General features: G+C 40.6%; 1 pseudogene; it reads right to left on the bottom strand.

Moving 5' to 3' along the window:
- Positions 1–1,637: 1,637 nt before the first annotated feature.
- The window catches only part of LOC138844006 (histone H4-like), a 66,371-nt pseudogene continuing 41,645 nt past the window's right edge, over positions 1,638–26,363 (bottom strand).

The raw sequence follows: 26,363 nt of genomic DNA, 5'->3' as shown, positions 1-26,363 counted from the left end.
GGTAGTCTTTTAATTAGGGTAAAATTGAGGGGACACACAAGACTTGACAGTGAAATTTAACTAAAATGATTAAATTTCAGTTAAATTATATGGCTCATGATTTGTTTTATATGCATAGTCAGGAATATTTTAGGTAGTTTGCTCACTCAAATACAGAATATAGGGATATTTAATTGCATACTAAAATATTAATGCTTAGTACCCTTCTTAATTACATCATACAAACAAGCCATGCACATTTAAACACCAGTAATTTCCACTGCATTCCAGCCTGAAGTGGGAGACTTTCCTTCATCCCCTCCAAGTTCTAGGATATGTTTGCTGGTGAAAACCCTGAGAACACTCCTTATAGCAAACAGTAGACACTGCTGGAAATGCCCATCACCAGGATGTAAGTGTGGGCACTACGAATGCAAATGATGTAAAATTAGAACTGTCTTCTTCCTTATTTTTGGTAAAGCAGATCAGATTCTAAGGCCTACATTTTTAAGTGCCATCCTGATATCTTTGAGGTTCACAGGGCCCAAAAAGCCCAACCATGAACTTTCCATATGTTTCCTTCTTCCTACAGGAAAGACTCCAGCCCTACCCAGCTGGTTCCCCTATCAGCTGGAGCAGCCACACCCCATGGTGTTCTCAGCCTTATGTCACTGCTCGTCCTCAGTATCACTCAAACAAGCCAGTTGCATACTCCTATGAAAGTCAGCGAGCACACCAGCTTCCATTTACTGGCACACATGCCTCCCACAGCCTCCATCCCTCTGGTCCTGAGTGTGGACCCGGAGTGGCCCTGTGTGAAATGAGGAGTCCTCCACACCTGGGATGTGAGTATATGTGGTGGATAACTTGCTGCCGATCTCAGATGCGTGGGGCTGGGTGTTGTAAGCTTGACCATCCATCCTACCCATCCGATACTAATTAGGGAAGAGATGCCTCCCTCACCAACAGAATGAATAGGAGGCAATAAAGGTGTAGAATATCTACAAGCCTTTAAGTCTTGAACTATTCACTTCCTGTTTATATTTTTTTCTGTGTGATTACCCTGATGAGAAACCTTATTTTCACCTCATGTAGAATACAGTAAATAAAGACCTCTCTCTGAAGTTAAAAAAGACATGGACTTGAATTTCATCTGCTAGTTTCTCATGCTATGGAAAAGTTACTTAAACTTCCCGAGTGTCAGCTTTCTCGTGTATAAAATGAAAAAAAAAATACTGCTTCCTTCCTAGTGCTGCGGAAAAGATTACAAAGTACACTACACAATAAATATTAAACACACATCCTCCGTTGAAAGGATTAGGAGTGTGTAATAAATACAAGTATCAAACACTTACCACGTAAGCTGTGATCAGTAAGAGGTGGAAATCAGTTTGTGTCTGCTCAAGTCAGATAGGAAAATGTAACCACTAGGAAATGGGAAAATGTGACCACTAAGGAAATGAGTGCCAGTCATTGCACAGCTGTAGCACAGCCCAGACAGGACTGAGCGTTCTTAGGGATCTCTAAAGCTCAGGGCCATGAGACCTGGCAGAGGAATTCACCACCAAGCAGAGGGTCAACACCTAGGAAGGCTTGAGTTTACTCCTAGGAGAGCAGATGGATGGTACTGGTCAGAAAACAAGGGTCCTGCACCAGTTTCAGAAGAGCCCGGTGTCAATCTGTCCAACTAGACCGGAATCCATAGCAGCACAGAACAGTGGGGCGTGGAGTTCCTGTGCAGGGCTATAAGGAGGACACGTCAGATCAACCTCAGCAGATGTACCCAAGATTCCCCAATAATAAACTGACTCACGGGTCCATTGCTGCTGTTCATATTTGATGTATTAAATGTTTTTAAGTATTTTTTCTTCATTTTTGCTCTTGTATAGTTATAAATGAATAAAATATTTTACAGGTGGAGTATCTCTCATCCAAAATGTTTGGGAAAATAAATATTTTGAATTTCATATTTTTGAATTTTTAAATAAATACATATGCATAATTATAATAAGGTATGTTGAGAATGAGACCCAAATTTTCTGTTTCCTAAGATTTATTTTTTTTTATTTATTTGAAATGTAGAGTTGCAGAGAGACGGGGAAAGACAGAGAGAGAGTGACAGAGAGAGAAAGAAGAGAGACCATCCACCTACTGGTTCACTCCCCAAATGGCTGCAATGGTTGGGGAGTTTGGGCCAGACCAAAGCCAGGAATCTGAAACTCCATATGGGTCTCCCATGTGTGTAGCAGGGGTCCAAGCACTAGGGCCATCTGCTGCTGCTTTCTTGGTCACATTAGCAGGGAGCTGAATAAAAAATGGAGCAGCCAAGACTTGAAGGGGCGCTGACATTGGATGCTGGTGTTACAGACAGTGGCTTAACCCAGTACACCACAACTGCTGCCCTGAAACCCAAGTATCTTATATACATAGCCTGACGGTACTTTAACATAATATTTTCAGTGCACCTGCATGACTGAAACCTCTCTCATAAGATCAGATATGGAATTTTCCACTTACAATATCATGTTGGTACTGAAAACTTCAGATTTTGAAGACTTTTTTGATTTTTGGTTTTCATATTAGGAATGCTTACATAAGATAAAATAAAGACCTGGGAGAATATTTTCAATTTTGTACCATGGTGATTGATATTCAACTGTAGCAATTATAAAAGTGTTTGTCTCTATGTTTAGAATAGTTCCTTAAATTCTGAGAAGTACATGACTAGGTCAATAATTAGGAAGGCTTTCAAGTTTTTTAATTTGATTATTTCCATTCACAATTTCTAAGTTTACATTCCCATGACTACTACATCATATTATTTGTTTAATTAAATTTGGAGTGGATTGCTTAATATTAAACATTTTTGTTAATTTTATTCCCTTGGTTTTATTAAGCAGATGAATATTTTTAGGGACTTTGGTATGAATTTCATTCCTCATTTGTGAATTGGCAGTTCATGTTGCTCATTGCTTTATCAGCTGAAGTGGTTGTAATGTTTTGATATCTACAAAACTGGGCAAATTTTATAGTAAAATATATAGTCTCGCCAATCTATTGTTCATCAACTTTTTTCAACTAAAGAGCTTTAATTGTTGATATTTCTATAAATGCCTAGACAAAATGTTTTATGAGATATTTTCCTACATTTTAGATATATGTATATATAAACAGATTTTTTTATTTTTGGGAAAAATAGATTTTATGCAATGCATAGGTACAGTTCCAAGAAGACACCACACTTCCCTCACTCCCCTGCTTTCTCCTAATCTCCTAATCCCCCTCCTCCCTCCACTCTGTTCATCAGTTTCTGCAAAGCCATAAATTTAATCCATTCTATATTCACAGGTTTAGTTTGCCACTAATCAGAATATTCAACAATTAAAATTAGCAGGACCACACAGTTCCACAGGAGTACAAACAAGGGCTAAAAATAACAATCATGGTACCTGCATTGTGGTGTAATCGGTTGAGCTTCCACCTGCAATGCTGACATCCCATATAGTCACTGGTTCTGGTCTCATCTGCCCAATTCCAATCCAACTCCCTGCTAATGTACCTGGGAAAGCAGCAAGGATTGGTTCAAGTAGCTGTGACCCTGCGCTCATGTGGGAGACCCAGAAGAAGTTCTTGACTCTTGGCTTTGGACCTGCACAACTCTGGCCTTTGTGGCCATTTGGGGAGTGAATCAGTAGATGGAAGATTTCTCTCTCTCTCTCTGTTTCTCCCAGTCTTTCTGTAACTCTGCCTTTCAAATAAATAAATACAAAATATTTAAAATAAAACAACAATCATATCTCCAAATGACCATTTCATTACTATACATATTTTGGTATTCTATATTAAGTGTCACATATCAGAGAAAAGATATGATATTTGTCTTTTTGAGATTAGTTTACAAATATTTTCTCCCATTCTATTGGTTACCTCTTCACTTCGTTGAGTGTTTCGTTTGCAGGGCAGAAGTGTCTTAGCTTGATGTAATCCCATTTGTCTCTATTGCCAGTGTTTCTGGGGTCTTTTCCAAGAAGTCTTTGCCTATGTCAATGTTGGCAGAGTTTCCTTGATGTTTACCTATGGTAATTTGATGAGATGAGGTCATAGACTTAGATTCTTGATTCATTGTGAGTTGATTTTTGTATAATTTATAAGTAGGGGTTTTGTTTCACACTTCTGCAATTGTAGGCCCAATTTTTCCAGTTCCATTTGTTGAAGAGACTCTCCTTTCTCCAGGAATTGATTTTAGCTCCTTTGCCAAAGATTAGTTGGTTTTAGATGCATGGATTGGTTTCTGGGGTTTCTGCTCCATTGGTCTATGTGTCTATTTTTGTGTCAGTCCTAGGCTGTTTTGATTATAGCTGTGCTGTGCTATGTCTCCAGCTTTGTTTAAAATTGCTTTAGCTATTTGTTTCCTCTTATGTTTCCATATGAATTTTAGCATCTTTTTTTCTAGATATGAGAAGAATGTCATTGGTATTTTGATTGGGATTGCATTATAATTTGCTTTTGGGGGGCCAGCACTGTGGCTCAGTTGGTTAATCTTCCACCTGTGGCATTGGCATCCCATATGGGTGCCAATTCTAGTCCCGGCTGCTCCTCTTGCAATCCAACTCTCTGCTATGGCCTGGAAAGCAGTGCAAAAGTCCTGCACCCATGTGGGAGACCAGAAGAAGCTCCTGGCTCCTGGCTTCAGAATGGCGTAGCTCCAGAAGTTGCCGCCATTTGGAGAGTGAACCAGTGGATGGAAGACCTTTCTCTCTGTCTCTCGCTCTCGCTGTCTGTAGCTCCACCTCTCAAGTAAATAAGTAAAAACTTTAAAAAAATTGCTTTTGATAGTATGGACATTTTGGTGAAATTAATTCTTCCAATGCACAATATTGTTCATCATTTTAGTTATGTACTTTTTCTTTCTGAGGAAAATTTATACAAAAATTTCAAATGCTTTTAAGTCAAGTTGCTATTTTTTTCTTTGTATATCTGTGATTGTCCTAAAATTGATGAAATCCATGGTCCAGAGATTTAATAAATTTATAATGATACAACATTCAATTTTTCTACAGTTTAATTATTTATCTCTTTAATGTCCCTGAATTCTGTATCTTAGCCTGTTGTGAGGTTGAAGTATCTATTTTCTGGCTTGGTATTTATAAAGGATATTTACCTATAATTCCAAACCATTTCTCTTTTTAATTCCTAGATATTTCACATTCCCCATGGTCAAGAAAAAAAGAAGATAAAGATTGATGTAGATAAGAAAGTTTCCAATTGTTTTCATAATTAGCATGGAGTGAGAATCTGACTTTCTCTGAATGGCTTCACTTTTTGGCTAATAAGTTGACTTTTGCTTGTTTTTATTAAATTAAAGCAGAAGTGAATTAGATTGGCCAAAATATACACAAAATATTCACGATAAGGCACAATGGTAAAAATTTAAGGAGGATAGACACTCTGACCTATGAAAGGTAAATATGGATATGAGAGTTTTAGATTATTACACAAATGAAATAAATATAGTTTAGGAAAACTGTAAGAAAATGGGAAGCGGGAATGTCTCTATCTGGCCAGGTCTTGGGCATTTGTCTGTAGAAGGCAACAGGATCACAGGATGACTTAAGCAGAACTGGAAAGAGCAGGTTTCTGCTGCCACTCTTTGGAGAGTCAACAGGTCTGTTGTTTCAGGTAGAGCAATCCATTAGAGTTAATGAGATAAGACTCATGTGGAAGTGAGAATCCAAAGAGGGAATTAAGGGGATCAGAGAAACTGCCGTAGTCAGGTCCCTGAACTCTTGGTCCAAAGGCTTCTGTTTATATCAAAAGCAAACTGGGACTGAGAGTAGAGAAGCCCAGAATAGAACTGGGGATACCACACAGACAGTTGTACCACTCCAAGTCACTGAAGAAGGGAGGAGAAAGAGGAAGGATGAGATTCGTGTAGGGAGGGAGACTTGCATACCTCCAGTTTTTAACATTTATTTGTTTCTTTGCTTACTTGCTTGTGTGTGTGTGTGTGTGTGTGTGTTTGTCTGCAGTGTTCCAAGTGTATGTTCAGAATCAGAAATAAACATACTTTTGGTTGAATACTGTAATTAATACACAATTCTTCTTAAGTGCTGAAACTTAACTGAAAAGTGATCTCTGTTAAATGTAAGAGTGGGAATAAGAGAGGGAAGAGATGTGCAATTCGGGACATGCTCAAGCTGACTTACCTCAAACGGCAGAGTTAGAAACATACCAGGGGATTCAAATTCAATCCCATCAAGGTGGCACGTACCAATGCCATCTCACTAGTCCAAGTGATCAGTTTCTGTTCACAATTGATCATAATGATAGGACTAAGAACCAAAGGGATCACATAAACAAGACTAGTGTCTGCAAATACTAGCTGATAGAATCAAAAAGGGAGAGAATGATCCAACATGGGAAGTGAGATACACAGCAGACCCACAGAATGGCAGATGTCCTAAATAGCACTCTGGCCTCAGAATCAGCCCTAAAGGCATGCGGATCCAGCTGAAAAGCCCATGAGAGTATTTCAGGCATGGAAATCCAAGACACTCTGGGAAAAAAAGAAAAACAAAAAACCTAAATGAAAGATTTCTGCGAGTGAGATCCCAACGGAAAGAATGGGTCATCAAGAAGGAGGTACCTTTCTCTGAAGGGAGGAGAGAACTTCCACTTTGACCATGGCCTTGTCTATATATGGTCAGAGTCGGTGAACTCAGGGGGCTTCCATAGCCTTGGCAGCTCATGACAAGAGCCTAGGGTGATTACTGATGCCATAAACAAGAGTGTCAATTTGTTAAGTCAACAACAGGAGTCACTGTGCACTTACTCCTCATGTAGGATCTTTGTCCTTAGTGTACTGTACATTGAGATTTAATGCTATAACTAGTACTCAAACAGTATTTTTCACTTTATGTTTCTGTGTGGGAGCAAACTGTTGAAATCTTTACTTAATGTATGCTAAACTGATCTTCTGTATATAAAGAGAAATGAAAATGAATCTTGATGTGAATGGAATGTGAATGGAAGGGGAGAAGGAGTGGGAAAGGGGAGGGTTGTGGGTGGGAGGGACGTTATGGGGGGGAAGCCATTGTAATCCATAAGCTGTACTTTGGAAATTTATATTCATTAAATAAAAGTTTAAAAAAAAAAAGAATCAGAGATAAACAAGCCCAGCCACATCAATTACCTAATGTTCTCTGAAGGTCTACCTGGGCCATCCTCCTTTTTGGGAGTTTGAGGAGCAAACAGAAACAACAGACAAGTCCTTTCCCTGTAGAAACTGTACATGTCTTTTCCTTCCAGACATGAAGCATAGGTGCCAGCTTGTGGCTCAGGAGTATAAGTTGCCTCTCGTGACAACAGCATCCTCTGTCAGAGCACAGGTTCAAGTCTTGGTTGCTCCACTTCTGTTTTTTTAGACACTAAGAGAGAGAGAGAAAGAGTTATAGATAGTGAGAGAGAGAGAGAGAGACAGAGAGAAAGGTCTTTCTTCCGTTGGTTCACTCCCCAAATGGCCACTACGGCTGGTGCGCTGTGCCGATCCGAAGGCAGGAGCCAGGTACTTCCTCCTGGTCTCCGATGTGAGTGCAGGGCCCAAGAACTTGGGCCACCCTCCACTGCCTTCCTGGGCCACAGCAGAGAGCTGGACTGGAAGAGGAGCAACCAGGACAGAATCTGGCGCCCGAACCAGGGCTAGAACCCAGGGTGCCGGCGCCTCAGGTGGAGGATTAGCCTAGTGAGCTGTGGCACCAGCCATGTTGCTCCACTTCTGACCCAGCTTCTGGCTAATGTGCCTGGGAAGACAGAATATGGTCCAAGTGCTGTGCCCCTGACATGCATGTAGGAGACCTGGAGTTTCTGCTCCTGGCTTCCACTTGGCCCAGCCCAGGCTCTTGCAGCCATTTAGGAAGTAAGCCAATGGATGGAAGATTTCTCTCCCTTTGTCTCTCCCTCTCTCTGTCTTTCTTCCTTCCAAATGAAATAAATAACTCTTCTGTAAAAAGAAATATAAATAATAATTCATATTCTTGTATCCTTTCCAGATTTAACATTTGGCATATTTGTGTTAAAACTTTTATTTAAAGAAATAAAATCTTACAGCTATAATTAAACCTCCTTTAATTTTTCTCTAATTCCATGCCCCTTTCTTTCTTGAGAAAAGTAATTCATTGTTCTCAAGTTAGCATCTCTCCAATTCAAAAAAGAATTACCATACATGCATTCATTCATGAAAATTTTTTTAGTATAATTTGAAGATTTTGAAATGACATTTTATAAATGAAATGATAATTTGTTTTATAGCTCATATCAAGTTTTAGAGATGATTCATTCACATTTATTGAATATTTTCATGCCCCAAGCACTATTTCAAGTGCTAGAACAAAATATCGAATAAAACAATCTGACTTTTCTACCTTCACAAAGCTTATATTCTCTTAAGTGAACAGGAAATAAACAACAAAATGTGAAATATTCTGTGTCAGGAACTGTTAGTGATGGAGTTTTCTCCCCCTTAAATTCATATGTTTCTGTTCTGACCCCCAGTGTGACAGAATTGGGGTAGAGCCTTTAAGGAGGTAACCAGGATTAAGTGACATCACAAGGGTGGGGCCCTGGTCCCTCAGGACGCTGCCAAGATGGGGGCTGTCTACAGGCTGGGAAGAAAGCCCTCACCAGGACCCGGATCTGTGGGCACCAGAACCTGGGACTTCCAGTCCTTAGAAGTGCAAGGAAATAGTTTCTGTTGTCTAAGCCAGGCAGTCTGTGGTAGCCCAAGCTGACTGATGCAACTGCTATATAATTGACAATTGCTGACAGGAGAAATAAAATAGGGAAAAGAGAGATGAAGTGATGGGGGCTGGATTTGCAGTTGAGATGGAGTTTCCAGAGAAGCCTTACCCAGGTAGATACTCCTTAGGAAAACTCTGAAGATCATGAAGGAGCTGGTAATTCGAAAGCCCTAGGAAACACAGACCTGCAAGTCTGAAGACGGAAGCAGAAGCTCACCAAGTGTGTCCTGGGAGCAGTGAGGAGGTCACCATGACAGCAATGGAGGGAGCACAGGGGTGGGAGGAGCCTGGGGCCAAGAGCAACAGAGAAACCACAGGAGGGTGGAAGCATGGAAGGACAGGATCCAACAAATGGTCAGATAAATCAATAGTGAAGCATGAAGATCAAGACCATTCATTTATTTCCTGTGTCATTTTTATAACTTGAATACAGCTATTTTTATTTTACACATTCTTCTTATGACACAATTTTGGTCATTTATGATGTTTCACTTTTATCAGTAATGTAGCCATGACTATCTGTGTCCATGAATGATAGTTGCTTTATATATCCATCAGCTCCGTAAGTTTTTTTTTTTAAGATATATTTATTTATTTGAAAGGCAGAGTTACACACAGAGAGGGAGAGACAGAGAAATAGAGATCTTCCATCCACTTGTTCCCTCCCCAAATGGTCACAATGGCCAGGACTGGGCCAGGCCCAAGCCAGGTGCCAGGAGCTTCTTCTGGTCTCCCACATGGGTAGCAGGAACCAAAACACTTTGGCCATACTGCATTGCTTTTCCCAGGCCATTAGCAGAGAGCTGGATTGGAAGTGGATCAGCTGGGACAGGAACTGGCGCTCATAAGGCATACTGGTGTTGCAGGAGACACCACCACCCACTGTGTCACAGTGTGGGCCCCAGCTTCCAATTTTGTTGAATTCCTTTGTTTTTGTCTTTGACGTGTGTCTGCCAGGGGGAACAATGATCAGAGCACATATGAGCTCTACTGCCACCTTAGCACACCTTTTGGTGTACAAAATAGTATTGTTGGGGCCGGTGCTACGGCATAGTGGGTAAAGCCACCATCTGCAGTGCTGGCATCCCATATGGCCGCCAGTTCTAGCCCTGGCTGCTCCGCTTCTGATCTAGCTCTCTGATATTGCCTGGGAAAGCAGTAGAAGATGGCCCAAGTCCTTGGGCCCCTGCACCCATGTGGGAGACCCGAAAGAAGCCCCTGGCTCTTGGCTTCAGATCGGTGCAGCTCCAGCCATTAAGGCCAACTGGGTGGTGAACCAGTGGATGGAAGACCTCACTCTCTTTCTCCCCCCACCCCCGCCCCCACCACCTCTCCTTCTCTCTGTGTGTAACTCTGACTTTCAAATAAATAAATAATTTTTTAAAAAAAAAACAGTATTGTTAACGCAAATTGAAAGATTTGTAGATAATTTTTAAATTTGATGGTAGGAAGTAAAATAATCTCCACCTTATAAGCTCTTCTATGAGCAAGTCAGTCAATTCACTTGTACAAATAATCAACCCATCAAAGAGCAAGCCAAGCAGCCATATTTTGAAAGTAGAAATCTAGCTGCATTGTTCCCCTGTGAAGAGAGAAAAAAAAAAACAAACAAAAAAACAAACAAACAAACAAGAACACCTAGGAAAACTGAAGGAATTCTGAGCAACACTGAGAAAGTATCTGAGGCAGTGGAATATGACTTTATAGTGGCATTTATAGGATTTTCTCAAGTTAGGCTCAGCATCCCAGTTGAAAAGGCGAACATATCACACACTGAGATATCTTTCCAGTCTTGAGGTTTCTCTAAGAGTTTCTGAAAAACAGAGGCCCCAAAAGAACAAGCGAATACATGTGATGGTGGAGGAAGCACAGTGTGGAAGTAGCATAATACAGCCAGGAGGCTGCTGCTCCCATCAAACTGAACCACAGCCTGGGAGCTCCCGGCCCTTCCGCCCCAGCTCACACACAGGTCCTATGTCAGAGCCCTGACGGTGTTTGGAGATAAGGACTACAAGGACAGAATCAAGGTTACATCAGGTCATAAGATGCTATGCCCCCATTATGATAAGATTAGTGTCCTCATAAGAAAAATCAGATGAAGTAACAGGGACCACTTCTCCCTTAAATACCCCTGCCACCCAAGAAGAGAGCCCTCACAGATAACGATTCTGCTTGCACTTTGGTCTTAGAGTTCCACTCTCCAAAAATGTGAGAAAACAAAACTGTTATTCAGACCATGTGGTGTTTTTGTTTGTTCGTTCGTTTTAATGATGGCTTGAGTAGACTAAAATGCAAGGAAAGGGAATAAAATGAGCCACCTCTGTCTAAGGGGCCTCATGAGAATGCTCTATCAAAAAGAGCAAAGTCTCTATAAAGGTCAAGACAGGGACTTTCTGTAAGAAGCTGAAGGTGTAGGTGAGCTTTCCTCACAGGAGAGCGAAACTCAAGGGGACATAATTTCCTTTTCTTCACAAGGATGTTCCATGACTACTGTTGATATTTTTCCTTGGATAAGGGGATTTCATATAATTAAAATAGAAACTTTAATATTTAGAGCAGTAATAATAAAAATATCATGTTAGAAATTTTTGTATTATAAAATCTCATTTATTTGTTCTGCACAGGTTTATTACTATGACTTCTTGTTACATTTTTAATGACTAAATGCAACACTTGCTGGCTGCTATTTTCAAACATGTACCATATGTGGATATAGGGTTTTTTTTTTTCCCAATAAATGAAAAGCCTAACCCAATAAAAATTTACCATATTTTATTTCTGCCACCAATTTTTGACATATAAGATGCCTCTTTTAGTGTGTTATGTAGTGATTTCAATATGGCCAATATCTCTTAGGGATTGGAAAATGAATCTATGAAGAAGAAAATTTGCAGGTTGATTCTTTAACTCATATCTCAGAATAAGTCTTTCTTGTCTGCTTTTTAAAACCAATTATTATGTATGCATAAATGCAATACAACAACTAATAGAATCAAACTAAAGTTCAAAATCATCACACACACCATAATAGCTGTCAAATGTTCTAAAAGATGATAGACTCAGTTATGAAAACATGCTTCTGGGGCCGGTGCTGTGGCGCAGTGGGTTAAAGCCCCAGGCTAAAGCGCCGGCATCCCATATGGGCGCTGGTTCTAGTCCTGGCTGCTCCTCTTCCCATCCAGCTCTCTGCTATGGTCTAGGAAAGCGGTAGAAGGTGGTCTAGGTCATTGGGCCCCTGCACCCACATGGGAGTCCCATAAGAAGCTCCTGGCTCCTGGCTTCAGATTGGCGCAGCTCCGGCCGTTGCAGCCATCTGGGGAGTGAACCAGTGGATGGAAGACCACTCTTTCTGTCTCTACCTCTCTCTGTATCTCTTTCAAATAAATAAATAAATCTTTAAAAAGAAAGCATGCTTCTGCTCTGACATATACTCACCTCCAAGAATGCAGTCATTACATATTCACTGCTACTACATTTTATTTTGTTTTACTTATTTGAGAGACACAGAGAACTCCCACCTTATGCTTCACTCCTCCAAATTCCCACAACAGCTGAGGCTGGGCCAGGTTGAAGCTGAGAGCCAGGAATGCAATCCAGGTCTCCCGTGTGGGTGGTGGGAACTCAGCTATCTGAGCCATCAGCACTGACTCAGTAAGTGTGCATTTGCAGGGAGGTGGAGTGGAGAGCCAGAGCCAAGCATGCAACCTAGGACCTCTGATGAGCAACGCAGGCATTTTAACCACTAGGTTAAGCATCCACTCCTTTCATTACATTTAAAAAATGAAACAACTGTGTGCACTAATTGTTATCAAAAAATAAATGGAAGCAGGTAACATCATTATCTTAATGTCAAGTCAATTGGCTGAGGTCATACACCAGCCTTATTCAAATATCCACTAATTTAAATTTTCATCAGCACTCCTCTGATCTGACCTAGACACATAGTCTCCGTATGTTTTTAGGAGTTGGATTCTTAGCGCTTCCTTTTCCTGTAGCCATGCTATCCCTGCAGTGCTGTTCATCTCTTCATTGTTCTCACCGCCAGTGGACTGTCACAGTCTGAAAATGGCGTTTATGACCTCTCAGTGGACTCTGCACACAGCTCCTGAGTGAGTGTGTCACGAACATTTCATTTTTCTAGTGGTTTTAGAATAAGAAATTCTCTGTGTCACATTATGCTGCAGTAGCCACTATTGAGCTCAATAACAACAAAAGTATACATTCTAATAATTTCATGGAGAGAAGTTTTAATCATTTAGGCTTTTGGCTTTTACCAGCAATCAAAATGTAAACACATCCTCTATGATAAATCCAGCTGCTCTTGAAGAGTTTTGATATTTATCTATCTGCCCTATAAATATCTTATCAAAATCAGGGACAGGATGATGATCTTGGCAATAAATTTATTTTAATATGTTATTTTGCCATATTATATAAAACTTGGAGCCCTTTAAACACCAACCAAGTAAAGATTAAATAGAATCACTTAGGACAAAGTGAGAAAGAATAGCAGTTTAAACTAATCCCATGTGGAATGTGCAACACTGCATTGAAAAACTTTGGATGTTTTTCAAAATTTTTAATGTATTTTTATAAAAATGTAAAAATGTAAAAAGGATAGCTGCAATATTAATTGGCTTGTGTATCCATGAGGAGCCTCCAGTGAATAGCAAACAATTCACTTTCCTTTTCAGTATTTTCTTCCTCCTGTCCTCACTTGGGGCCTTTTTCTTGTTCTCTTTCAATAGATAGTAGTGATGGAATTAGCACCCATGGCTCTTTGTCAGAAACACAAACTTCTTTTTCTCCTTTTTGTTCATGGTGCATTTGGAAGGCTTTTTGGCTCCTTTTTAAAGGCCTGTCAGAAGCTAGGAGGGCAAAAGACAATGTGGAGATTACAAGTGGGAGACCAGGGCCAAGTTTGCTAATGGAGTATTTGTGTCTGGCTTGGATTACTGCTGTTGGGGTTGAATGTAGCCAGTGAACCTTGGGTCTACGGAGCAGCTGTTCCCTCTCCAGAGAATTAAAATGCCTCCTACAGCTCAGAAATTGAATATGGGGATGTCAGAAGATAAGCTAAACAATATCTCATATTTCTTCCACTGCCTTTAACCACATCTTAAATACATTGGATGGCCCAAAAGACGTGCTCTTTTATTTCACCACAAAACTGAGATAAATCTGGTTAGATGAAACTAACTTTAATATTGGAGTTCATTTATTTACTTCACTCAGGAATTAGAACTTGGAGGGCAATCCTTTGAGTTAAAAGAGACCAAACATTAACCTAAAGTTTGAAGTTGACAATGATCTCTCAATTCATATCATTTTCAGATGTAAAACCTGGGCTGGCATTGTGGTGTAGCAGGTAAATCTGCCGCCTGCAGCACCGGCGTTCCACAAGGATGCTGGTTTGTGTCCCAGCTGCTCCACTTGCTATGCAGCTCCCTGCTAATGGCCAGGAAAAGGCAGCAGACGATGGCCCATCTGCTTGGGCCCCTGCTACCCACATGGAGTCTCAGGTGAAGCTCCTGGTTCCAGGTTTCAGGCTGGCCCAATGCTGGCCTTTGCAGCCATCTGGGGAGTGAACCAGCAGATGAAAAATTACTCTCTCTCTCCCTCTCTGTGTAACTCTTTCAAACTAAATAAATATGTCTTTAAAAAAATAGTACAAGGATATATATTTGTAGTGCTCAGCTAGACATAAAGTGCTTAGGTAATAAGGGTGCTTGAGTGATAAGCATTTTAATACCCCTAAAAGGGAGTGTTTTCCTTGCTACGTTAACTTTCTAATGGTTTTTACACCATCATTGGGACATTTCCAAAACTTTCCAGTCCAAAAGAAAATATTCTATCCTTTTTATGCAATGAAAGAGAATTTCATCCCATGTTTTTGATAAACACTTTCCTGCAGTTCCTCATTCTGAAGGGAAAGTCCCATATTTTTAATGATCCCAAGTGAAATTTTAAAAATGCCTAATTTAAAGTGTGATGTTCCCCCCATTTTGTAGCTGTCTCATTTTCATGAGGAGACAATATTATATTATTGCTATTTTTTTTTTAATTTGACAGGTGGAGTTAGACAGTGAGAGAGAGACAGAGAGAAAGTTCTTCTTTCCATTGGCTCACTCTCAAATGGCTGCTGCGGCCGGCACTGCGCCAATCCAAAGCCAGGAGCCGGGTGCTTCCTCTTGGTCTCCCACATGGGTGCATGGCCTAAGCCATCCTCCACTGCCTTCCCAGGCCACAGCAGAGAGCTGGACTGGAAGAGGAGCAGCAGGGACTAGAACCAGGTGCCAATTTGGGATGTTGCCACAGGAAAGGATTAACCAAGTGAGCCATGGTGCCGGCCCCTACCATATCATTTGAAGGAAATATATTGTAGGCATTTGTTGTGATCTGTCAAGGCTAGGAACGAAAGGACAGTGGTTTAGCTTTCCAGGGCTCATTCCTCTGAGGGTCTTGGTCAATGCATAAAAACCGTCTCATTCATGAGCAAACACACTCATTAACTCCTCCAGAGAAGGGTGCCATCCAAGAACAAGCACTGGGAGGAGGACTGGAGCCATTGTCAGCTTCTTTGCCCTGGAATTTTCCTGAAGAATTACCATACAGCAAAATCACACAGTCACTCAAATCTGATGACTGCATTCCATTTATGGTATGGCGATTTTTAAAAATAAGAAATTAATAAACACAGCTAGAAAAATCACCCAAAATTTGTTCCGTGTGACTCCAAATGTTTATTTTTCTCTAATTGTGTTCTTAAACATGTCATTTCCTGTATTAAAGACAAAGTTGTTAAGTTTGTGACTATAAAGTAAATTGAAAGTATGTCACTGTAAAAATTGAAAAAAAAAAAAGAAAGGAAGGAGGAGGGGGGAAGGACCATTAAAACTGTACACACAAAGTATATGAAATTTGTTTCCTTTTTATAGATTTTTAAATTATATTTATTTATGTATATATCAAAAGAAAGAAAACACAAAAATAAATTTTTAAAAGAAAAAGTTGGGCTCATATGGAAAAACTTTAAAATTGATTCTGACAAACTTTTTTGTATTTTATGCTAAATCTAAGTGTAATCTCCAAAACATACTATTTTACAGTCATTTAGCAGCTGCAGGTGAAAACTGTGTTTACGTTTCCCAGCTTAGCTTTTCACAAGTTCTAAGATTACGGACCTGGCCAGCGCATGGAAGGTGACTCCAGCTACGGCCAGGAACGTGGAGCTCTGTTCACTTTCTTCAGGTCACCATCTTTCAGTTCAGCCTTGCGACAGAACACGCGGGCTTTACGTCCCTGTTGGCGCCACCAAACTTCTCCCCTTCAGAAACTCGAGCTCTCTGCAGAGCAGAAAACAAGGACTGGATCTCATGCCTCGCATGTAAAGCTAATTCCACACCCATTAGCACCTCCCCCGTGCCTTCCGGTGCAGAGTGAAACTTCGTTTTTGAAGACGTACGAAATAATGTAGTGAGCTTTTGGAGGTGCTAGGAATAGGGGACACTCTGAGAAGGCCCCCTTGACTGGCATTTTTTCTCCTCTTGTTCAGAATAAAGAGATTTGCAAAGTGGGGACTGCCAACCTCAACATAGCCCAGTACAGTTTACACTGGAAAAATCCTTACGGATGTTAAAAATTGAACCCTCTTAGTTCATTTGCGCTTATTAACTGAACGTCTGGACAAACTCTTGCTAACGATTTCCATCTAGTACTAAAAGGCCTAGAGGATGAGATTAAAGGCAAAACACATGCTTCGTCCATTGGCAAACACTGAGTCTTGACAAAGAATTTATCTGAGGGTTACACACTAAACAAACACAAAATAGTAACAAGAATAGCAGCAGAGGCATCTCTGTAACAAAATAATAGAAAAAGATTGGAAATCATCATCCTAAAAGTTGAAGAGATAGCAGCAGGAAGCAGAAATAACAATAATGAAAGGAAATCACAATAGGTTTTTGAACTCATCATAGGATGCAAAAAATACAGAGACTCTGTGGTGCAGCATGAAAGGTGACTATAACCAGAGACTAATGTGGATATAAAACAGGACGAGATGAAATAGGAGATGCATGAGAAGACAAATTAGCGGAAGAACTTAGGCACAATAGAAATATTAAGGTCATATTAGAAAAACTATTCAGTAAAATTGCTTAAAAATTCACATCAGTAATATAACAAAATCCTCAATTATTTCTGCAGAATGCAACAAAAATGGCCAAAAGATTAAAAAGGCAAGGACACAAAGGAAGGGAAAAAGATGGAAGATGTGGAGTAAAAATTATGGAAGAAGAATAATTTTATGTCTCAAGGCAAAATAGACAAATAAAATCCAAAACAATAAGCAAACAAAATAATCACTAAAAAGTTATATTACACATCAGATAAAGAATCCAATATTTAGACATCCTTGGCAAAATTTTGAATTTAAGCATAAAGAAAATATTGAAATAATACCTCCAAAACTGAATAACTTAGTATTTTTTGTATTATTTATATTATTACCTATATTATCTATAATGTTTTTAAAGGAAAAGGCTATTAGTTGAGTCTCTCAACTAGCTAAATTCATTTGTAAAGAAAACAAATAGACATTCTTTCATAAACAACATTGCAAAATATACTAATTACCTCCTTATTTAGTTTATGAACAACATAAAATATTTCAGAAAAAGATAAAAATCATAATTAGGAATTTAAGAAAGTATAAGTAGTGGTAGAGATAGTAGAGGTCAATTTGAATTTACTTTTCTCTCCTAAGAAATATGAAAAGTGGAATTTTTCTGAGATGTAGGCAAATATTTAAGCATAAGAAAGTAGTACCATGGGGCTGGCACTGTGGCATAGCAGGTGGAGCTGCGGCCTGCAGTGCCGGCATCCCATATGGGCGCCGGTTCTAGTCCTGGCTGCTCCACTTCAGATCCAGCTCTCTGCTATGGACTGGGAAAGCAGTAGAAGATGGCCCAAGTGCTTGGGCCCCTGCACCCACATGGGAGACCCATAAGAAGCTCCTGGCTCCTGGTTTCTGATAGGCTCAGCTCCAGCTGTTGCAGCCATCTGGGGAGTGAACCAGTGGATGGAAGACCACTCTTTCTGTCTCTACCTCTCTCTGTAACTCTTTCAAATAAATAAATAAATCTTTAAAAAGAAAGCATGCTTCTGCTCTGACATATACTCACCTCCAAGAATGCAGTCATTACATAGTCACTGCTACTACATTTTATTTTGCTTTACTTATTTGAGAGACACAGAGAACTCCCACCTTATGCTTCACTCCTCCAAATTCCCACAACAGCTGAGGCTGGGCCAGGTTGAAGCTGAGAGCCAGGAATGCAATCCAGGTCTCCCGTGTGGGTGGCGGGAACTCAGCTATCTGAGCCATCAGCACTGACTCAGTAAGTGTGCATTTGCAGGGAGGTGGAGTGGAGAGCCAGAGCCAAGCATGCAACCTAGGACCTCTGATGAGCAACGCAGGCATTTTAACCACTAGGTTAAGCATCCACTCCTTTCATTACATTTAAAAAATGAAACAACTGTGTGCACTAATTGTTATCAAAAAGTAAATGGAAGCAGGTAATATCATTATCTTAATGTCAAGTCAACACAAGAGTGATATGCAGCAAGTTGTGTTTATGATGTTTTTAGTTTCATAAGAGCATTTCATGATACACTATTTAGCAAGGGGGCTGTAGTTGGCCTAGTGGTTAAGACACTGCTTGGAACACCTACCTTTCAAATTAGAGTCCCTGTTTTCAAGCCTTGGCTTTGTTCTCCATTCTAGTTTCCTGCTAATGCACACTATGGAGTTGGCAGGTGACAGCTCAAGTATTTAGGTCCTGCTGCCCACATGAGAGACCTGGACCAAAGACCTTGCTCCTGACTTTGGCCTGCCTGGCTATGGTGGATGTTTGGGGATTGAACCAGTAGATGGATGATCTCTCTCTCTCTCTCTCTCTCTCGCACACACACACACACACACACACATGCACACACAAACAAAGAAAGTGGGTGGGGAGAGAGAGAGAAAGAGAAAGAGAGAAAGGAAGAAGGAAAGAGCTTTTCAAGAAATTATGACACACATTAATTCAGTGAAACTGAATCTCCCAAGCTATCAATTTTCTCATCCATAAAACAAAAGGGTTAACAATTTCTACTCCTGTAGCTGTCATGATAACAAGGTAATAAGATGCTTTGAAGTAATATGTCTCCATAAGAAGAATGTTTTTCTAATGAATGGAGTTTTTGGAAGGGAGTTGGCTCTTCATGCAAATTGATTGGCTTGGTTTGTAGGTCAGAGGCAGAACAATTGTACTTTCAGTTATAGGTAGAGTTAACTTGCTGAATGCAACTCTCTTTAACAAGGTATACTGCCTATTTTCCTGGAAAGACAGGGTAAAACAGCACCAATGGCATTCTGTGACTTTGGCATGGTAAGGAGAGCAATAGGGGCAGATGCAGAAATTTTGCAAGAGGAAGAAACCCTTGTTTTACTCACTGAGACCTAACAGCATCAAGTACAGGCATATCAGTAAGGAAGTCGGCAGTGAGATGTTCTGACTCATCTGGGCAAGTGAGTGATCGGATCCAGGTAGGAAACAACTACCGAATCAGCTGCCTTGGCTCCTCTTCCCTCTCTAAACAGAGCCTGACTATGTTTCCCACTCATTGTTGTAGTGGAATTCACCCCTGGGACTCAGTTCTGGCTTTTAGACTAAAGGTAGAAGTGATGTGCACTTCAAAATAACGTGTCCAAATATGAAACCCTCCCAAGCACAATCCTTCACCCTCTTCCTCTACACTGGCTTCATGCATATATCCAGGGCAACCCTTGGTGGCACATGTTGAATAGAAAAGAGCCACTAAATACATAGAATCTGGGCTCTAATTATTGCAGAGACAAGGGATTCCATCCAACCAGGAACACTGTTTGGGTTTTTCATGAACATAAAATAAACTTTCATGTTGCAGTGGATACCATCACTCCAACTAAACAAGGTCCTCACAAACAAGGAAACAGCAAGGCGAGGAAGCGGAAATTGAGGACCAAAAACCTGAAAGTAAAAAGGTAGTTATCTGGAGCTGGCACTGTGGTGTAGCAAGTAAAGCCGCCTCCTGCAGTGCTGGCATCCCATAAGGGTGCCAGTTTGAGTTCTGGCTGCTTCATTTCTGACCCAGCTCTCTGCTATGGCCTGGGAAAGCAGTAGAGGATGGCCCAAGTCCTTGGGCTCCTGAACCCGCATGGGAGACTCGTAAGAAGCTCCTGGCTCCTGGCTTCAGATGGTGCAGCTCCGGCCATTGCAGCCATCTAGGGAATGAACCAGTGGATGGAAGACCCCTCCCTCCATCCCTCTGTCCCTCTCTCCCTCTCATTCTCCCTCTCTCTCTCTCCCTCCCTCTGCCTCTCTGTAAGTCTGCCTTTCAAATAAATCAATAAATCTTTAAAAAGAAAGCTAGAAATCAAACATAATGGGAACCTGCATAACGGGCTTCAGAGACAGAGGAATTTTTGAATCAGCAAAGTGTAAGTGAGGCCTTGGTGCACAGCAGGCATGGAGCAAAGAATTTTTTGACTTAATTGCCATGCATTGTTCTTAGGTCCTGAAGATGACATACCCCTTGGTTCTACTTTACTGAGTAAAGAGATACATAAAATGTAAGGGATTAATAATCTGGAAGAGAAAAAAAAATCAACCTGGTTTGAGATTTGTTTAAATCCAAGTGTGAATGCAGCATGCATTTCTGAGCTTAAAAAAGGCACGTGGGTGTTTGAGCATTCGCAGTCATCGGTGAAGTCATTGCTGAATCTCTGCCAACTTGCTTACCTTACAAAGACAAGTGTTTTGGTTTGGTGTGGTTTGATTGGTTTGTTTACCTGGTACGAGTGTTTATAGGGGAGAAAGAGAAGGCGGTGGCTATAAATTCTCTGTCTCATAAAAAGAAATCAGTATCTTTCACTAACAAAATTTGTAGTAGAATGGTGGACTTAAATTTAGGATTCTGGAGAAAAAAAGTTTCAATCACAGCTACTTTCGGAGCTTTGAATGAGAGAGTTCCCGAAGTCCCAGACAGCATGTGAAATCTCTCCCCAGAGCCGCGGAGTACAATACAGGACACGGATCTAATGTCTTGGTCCATCTTACACCAGGTCTCCTGCTGAGAGTAACAGCATGCCTCTGGGAGCCGCAGAACTATCTCTGTAGAAGAAACCAGGGATTCATTCTGAGTGTCAAGGCCAGTAAGTGCATCGGAACCATTGCGGGACACGGTAGGAAATGATTGCAAGTTGATGGAGAGTGTCCCTTTCCAGGCATTTGAAGGGTTTTAGTACTGCAGGTGTAATTACCACTTAGCAAAGAATCAGCACCCTCTTCCTGAAATTAGAGCACAAAATGAGTAAGGCGGGTGGACAAATTGTGGTACATGGCCCTGCTGTGTTAGTGACCTATATTCACTTTCCAAACCTAGTATGAAGCTCTATTTCTGGAACTCACCATCTAATGGAAGGTGGCAGGGAAGATAATGCATTCAAAGGAGGAACACAGGGCTTCTAGCCTTATGTTATCTCTTCAGATATCAAAAAGTGAACTTGGGAGAGGCTGCAATCAACCTCTGTCTTCTGATCGGAGAGCCCTGGGGGAAGTCAAGTACGCAAGGTTGTGGGTGAGGAACTGGAGCCCTTGGTATGATGACAGGAAGGGCAGAGCAGAACACATGGGCTCGTGTATCGTTAAAACCAGGTGAGTAGAACATGGAAATGTATAACGTAGAAATAGACAAAGGAGCTAAATTCAGTCCCTAGAGCAAGGGCAGTCTCTTGATCAAATGGTACTGGGAAAACTGGATCTCCACATGCAGAAGTGTGAAGCAAAAATCCACTCAAAATGGATCAAAGAACTAAATCTACAAACCGATTCCATCAAATTATTAGAGAACTTTGGGGAAACCCTAAAAGACAATGGCACAGGCAAAGAATTCTTGGAAAAGACCCCAGAGGCACAGGCAATGAAAGCCAAAATTGACAAATGGGATTACATAAAATTGAGAAGCTTCTGCACTGCAAAAGAAATGCTTAGCAAAGAGGAAACCTACAGAATGGGAGAAATTATTTGCAAACTATGTAACTGATAAATGATTAATATCCAGAATCTATAAACAGCTCAATAAACTCAACAACAAAACAAACAACCCAATTAAGAAAGGGGCAAAGGACTTAAACAGGCATTTTTCAAAAGAGGAAATTCAAGTGGCCAACAGACACATGAAAAAAATGCTCAGGCTCACTAGCCATCAGGAAAATGGAAATCAAAACCACAAAGAGGTTTCATCTCACTCCCTTTAGAATGGCTTTCATTCAGAAATCAACAAACAACAAATGCTGCAAGGACGTGGTAAAAAAGGTACCCTAATCCACTGTAAGGACATGGTAAAAAAGGTACCCTAATCCACTGTTGGTGGGAATGTAAACTAGTCCAGCCACTGTGGAAGACAGGATGGCGATACATCAGAAATCTGAATATAGACCTACCCATATGACCCACCCATCCTACTCCTGGGAATTTATCCAAAGAAAATGAAATCAGCATATGAAAGGGCTATCTGTAACCCTATGTTCATTGCAGCTCAATTCACAACAGCTAAGAAATGAATCAACCCAGATGCCTATAAACTGAAGATTGGATAACAAAATTATGGGATAGGTACACCATGGAATGCTACACAGTGTTAAAAAATGAAATCCTGTTGATTGCAACAAAATGAATACAACTGGAAATCACTATTCATAGTTAAATAATCCAGTCCCAAAAAGACAAATCCCACATGTTCTCCCTGATCAGTGGTAACTAATAGAATCCCTAAAAGGTAATCAACAGAAGTGAAACTGACTTTGTGATGTAATAACTTTGAATAGCTCTTGTCTTTACTGTTGAACAGTTTTTTTTCCCCATATTATTTGTTGAACTCTGTATTTTTAGTGTAGGGTTAATCTCATGTGCATAAAGTCAATTGAAAATAGGTATTAGTAAAACATGAGAATAGGATAAGAAAGAGAAAGAAGGGTGGGAGTGCAAGTGGATGGGAGGGTAGGGTGGGAAGAATCACTATTTTCCTAAATTTGTATTTATGAAATGCATGAAGGGTGTATACCTTAAATAAAAGTTTCTGGGAGAAAAATAAAACATAAATTTAATCATGAAAAAAGAGGAAAAAATAACAATGAAAATGAATGAAAAGTCATAATACCCTGGAATAGCCGGGGGTGGGGGCGCAGTACCGTCAAGATCGTGGACAGAAACATCCAGGTTGTCTTGGGTGGGAGAGTTCTTCCTCTGCCTGCAGGGAGAGGGTGAGCTTTCCTCTGACTGGGGGTCAGCCTGCCCCTCTTCCTGGGCAAGAGTGGAGATTGGCAGGAGCCCCAAAGCAAAGGCAGATAGCACATACATGGGAGATTCAGGCCAGAGAAGAGTGAGTGGATGAGACGCCTTCATTGCCTGATGATTTGAATTCCCTTCTAAAGTAAGGGGCAGGCATGGTGAAACTGAATTTCCAGTTCTGAACTTGAATAAGGGATCAGTTTTGTTCTAACTTAGAGGCAACCTAGCAGAGTTTAGGGAGGGAAGCTCATTGGCTCAGTGATAGATTGTTTTCATTATGGCTTACAGCCCTGTTTTGCCTTCCTCTTTGGTACATTTCCTAAACTTCATTTCAAACTTAGAATATCTTTCATGCTCCCTTTATGTTTTTCATAGCATGAATCAGCACTTTAATTTGAAAATACATATTTGTGTGTTAATTTTTACCAAAAGATGTTCATGATACAGGAGTAAAGGGAAGAAACCAACATTTGTTGACTAAGTAAGAGGCATGAAATTCTGAATTAAATCAAAATGAAAAAATATAATGACAAAATTCATTATCTTGTTGAAGGATAGTTTGGCTTTTTGTTGTTGTTGTTGTTAAAGATTTATTTATTTGAAAGTCAGAGTTACACAGAGAGAGGAGAGGCAGAGAGAGAGAGAGAGAGAGGTCTTTCATCCGCTGGTTCACTCCCCAAGTTGGTCACAAATGTCACAATGGCTAGAGCTGCACCGATATAAAGCCAGGAGCAAGAGCTTCCTCTGAGTTTCCCACACAGGTGCAGGGGTCCAAGGATCCGGGCCACCCTCCACTGCTCTCCCAGGTCATAGCAAAGAGCTGGATCAGAAGTGGGGCAGCCGGGACCCGAACTGGCACCCACATGGGATGCCGGTGCTTCAGGCCAGGGTGTTAACCCGCTGTTCCACAGCGGCTGCTCCTAGTTTGGCTTTTAAAAAAATAGTATATTTTCATAAATAGAAATGGATTTCATAAGTATAAATTATTCAAGCAACTCAAAGTCAAAAATATTTTACTGTTATAAAATCTCATTTGTCAATAAATTTAACTTGCTAAGTAATAGTTCTCAAAATTTAAATTGTTCATACACAGTAACACCATTTGACTAACTACATTAATTTTGTGATTTACATAAAATTATACTTCTGTTTAAAATAATCTCAAATAGTGGTTTTCTAAAACCTTTATTGTTAAGCAAAAATTCCTATTTTTCTAGAATAGCAAGTACATCTTGAGGTATGTTAGGAACCTTTTTTGACTTTAAACAACTCAAATATTTATTCCTAGAAAACATTGAGAAAGAAAATTATCTGTTATGCTTACACAATAAATAACTAGAGATACTGATACAGGCTACATAGTTTTCTCAAGGTTGTGTAATTAAGCATAGATAAAAACGTGTAATCTTTCATGAGTCTCAGCCTTTTATTGATCCAGTCATCTCATGCTTCTCTCTTTCATAATTAGTTAAAACCCAAGCAGCTCTTTCTGCCTCAAGGAAACGTCTCTTGAAGGATTTTGTGATGGTGTCAACCACTTCACTGGCTCATCGTCTAACTGAAATAGATCATCTTACATAAGTGGTGTTATTCTACAATTGTGATGTGGAGGAAACAGGGGCCAGGTGTGGGGACAGAAAGGAAGTTGGAAAATCATGATAGCAGATGCTCTCGAAATTAATGAGCATCTTTTTTTTTTTTTGTCTCAAATTTACACTGAACCTTTAAAACATATTTAAGTGAAATCTGCTGCTGTAAAGAAAGTTTTCATAGACTCATTTAAAAAGTACAGGCAATTTTCACCTCAGAAGTGGAACTGGTGTTTTTTCAAAGACTACAGCTCTAAAAATTGAGGCCAGGTGACTGCTGACACCATCAACATTAAGAGGCAATTGTATGTGGATAAGTGACATTTGACCACATTCTTGTGGATTGGACTCACGGAGTTGTGGTAACAAAGTACCACAAATGGAGCTGCACCACAACAGCAGTGTCTTGTCCTGCAGTTCTGGGGTTCATAAGTCTGAGACTCAGCTGTTGGCCAGGCAGGCTGTATCTTGGAATCTATTCCAGTGCTCTCTCTCTCTCCTTGGCTTGTAAATGAGCATCTTCACTTAATGGCTCTTTACATCACTTTCTTTCGTGTGTGTCACTGTGTCCAATTTCCCCTTTTTATAAATTAACAAATATATACAATTAGGGTCCAACTGAATATATATATTTTTTGACAGGCAGAGTGGACAGTGAGAGAGAGAGACAGAGAGAAAGGTCTTCCTTTACCGTTAGTTCACCCTCCAATGGCCGCCACGGCTGGCGCACCGCGCTGTTCCGATGGTAGGAGCCAGGTACTTATCCTGGTCTCCCATGGGGTGCATGGCCCAAGGACTTGGGCCATCCTCCACTGCACTCCCTGGCCACAGCAGAGAGCTGGCCTGGAAGAGGGGCAACCGGGACAGAATCCGGCGCCCTGACTGGGACTAGTACCTGGTGTGCCGGCGCCTCAGGCGGAGGATTAGCCTAGTGAGCCGCGGCGCCGGCCCAGCTGAATATTTTTTAAGCATCATATTTATTTATTTGAGAGAGAGAGTTACAGACACACACAGAGAGAGGTCTTCCATCTGCTGGTTCACTCCCCAAATGGCCACAACAGTTGGAGCTGAGCTGATCCAAAGTCAAAAGCAAAGAGCTTTTTCCAGGGCTCTCTTGAGAGTACAGGGGCCCAGGCACTTGAGCCATCTTCAGCACTTTCCAAGGCCATAGCAGAGAGCTGGATACGAAGAGGAGCAGCTGGGACATGAACTGTCAATCATATGGGATGCTGGTGCCGAAGGTGGAGGCTTAGCCTATGATGCCACAATGCTAGCCCCCACCTGAATATTTTTATTACTTTGTTAAAACCTTATCTTCAAGCTAGGTCACATTCTGAAGTTATGAATTCAACATATGATTTTAAAGAATGAAATATACAATTAAACTCATAACAATTTGGCAGTTTAAAAGGCTGGCTGATGTCTGCATCTTGTTATCAAAGCAGTGTTAAAGAAGAAAAAAATGTTGATATAGTGAAAAAGGAAATTTAGGTGACAGATAATATGTATATACAGAGGAAGAAAGTGAGAGAGAAAGAGAGAGAAGGAGGGAAGGAGGGAAGGAAGGAAGGAGGGAGGGAAGGAAGGAAGGATTGAAATGATGGGGAAGATTTTGAGATTAA

This window comes from Oryctolagus cuniculus, chromosome 10, assembly GCF_964237555.1.
Source record: "Oryctolagus cuniculus chromosome 10, mOryCun1.1, whole genome shotgun sequence".
NCBI lineage: Eukaryota > Metazoa > Chordata > Mammalia > Lagomorpha > Leporidae > Oryctolagus > Oryctolagus cuniculus.
Note: the sequence above shows the minus strand (reverse complement) of the source record. Positions and strands in the feature narration are given on the sequence as shown.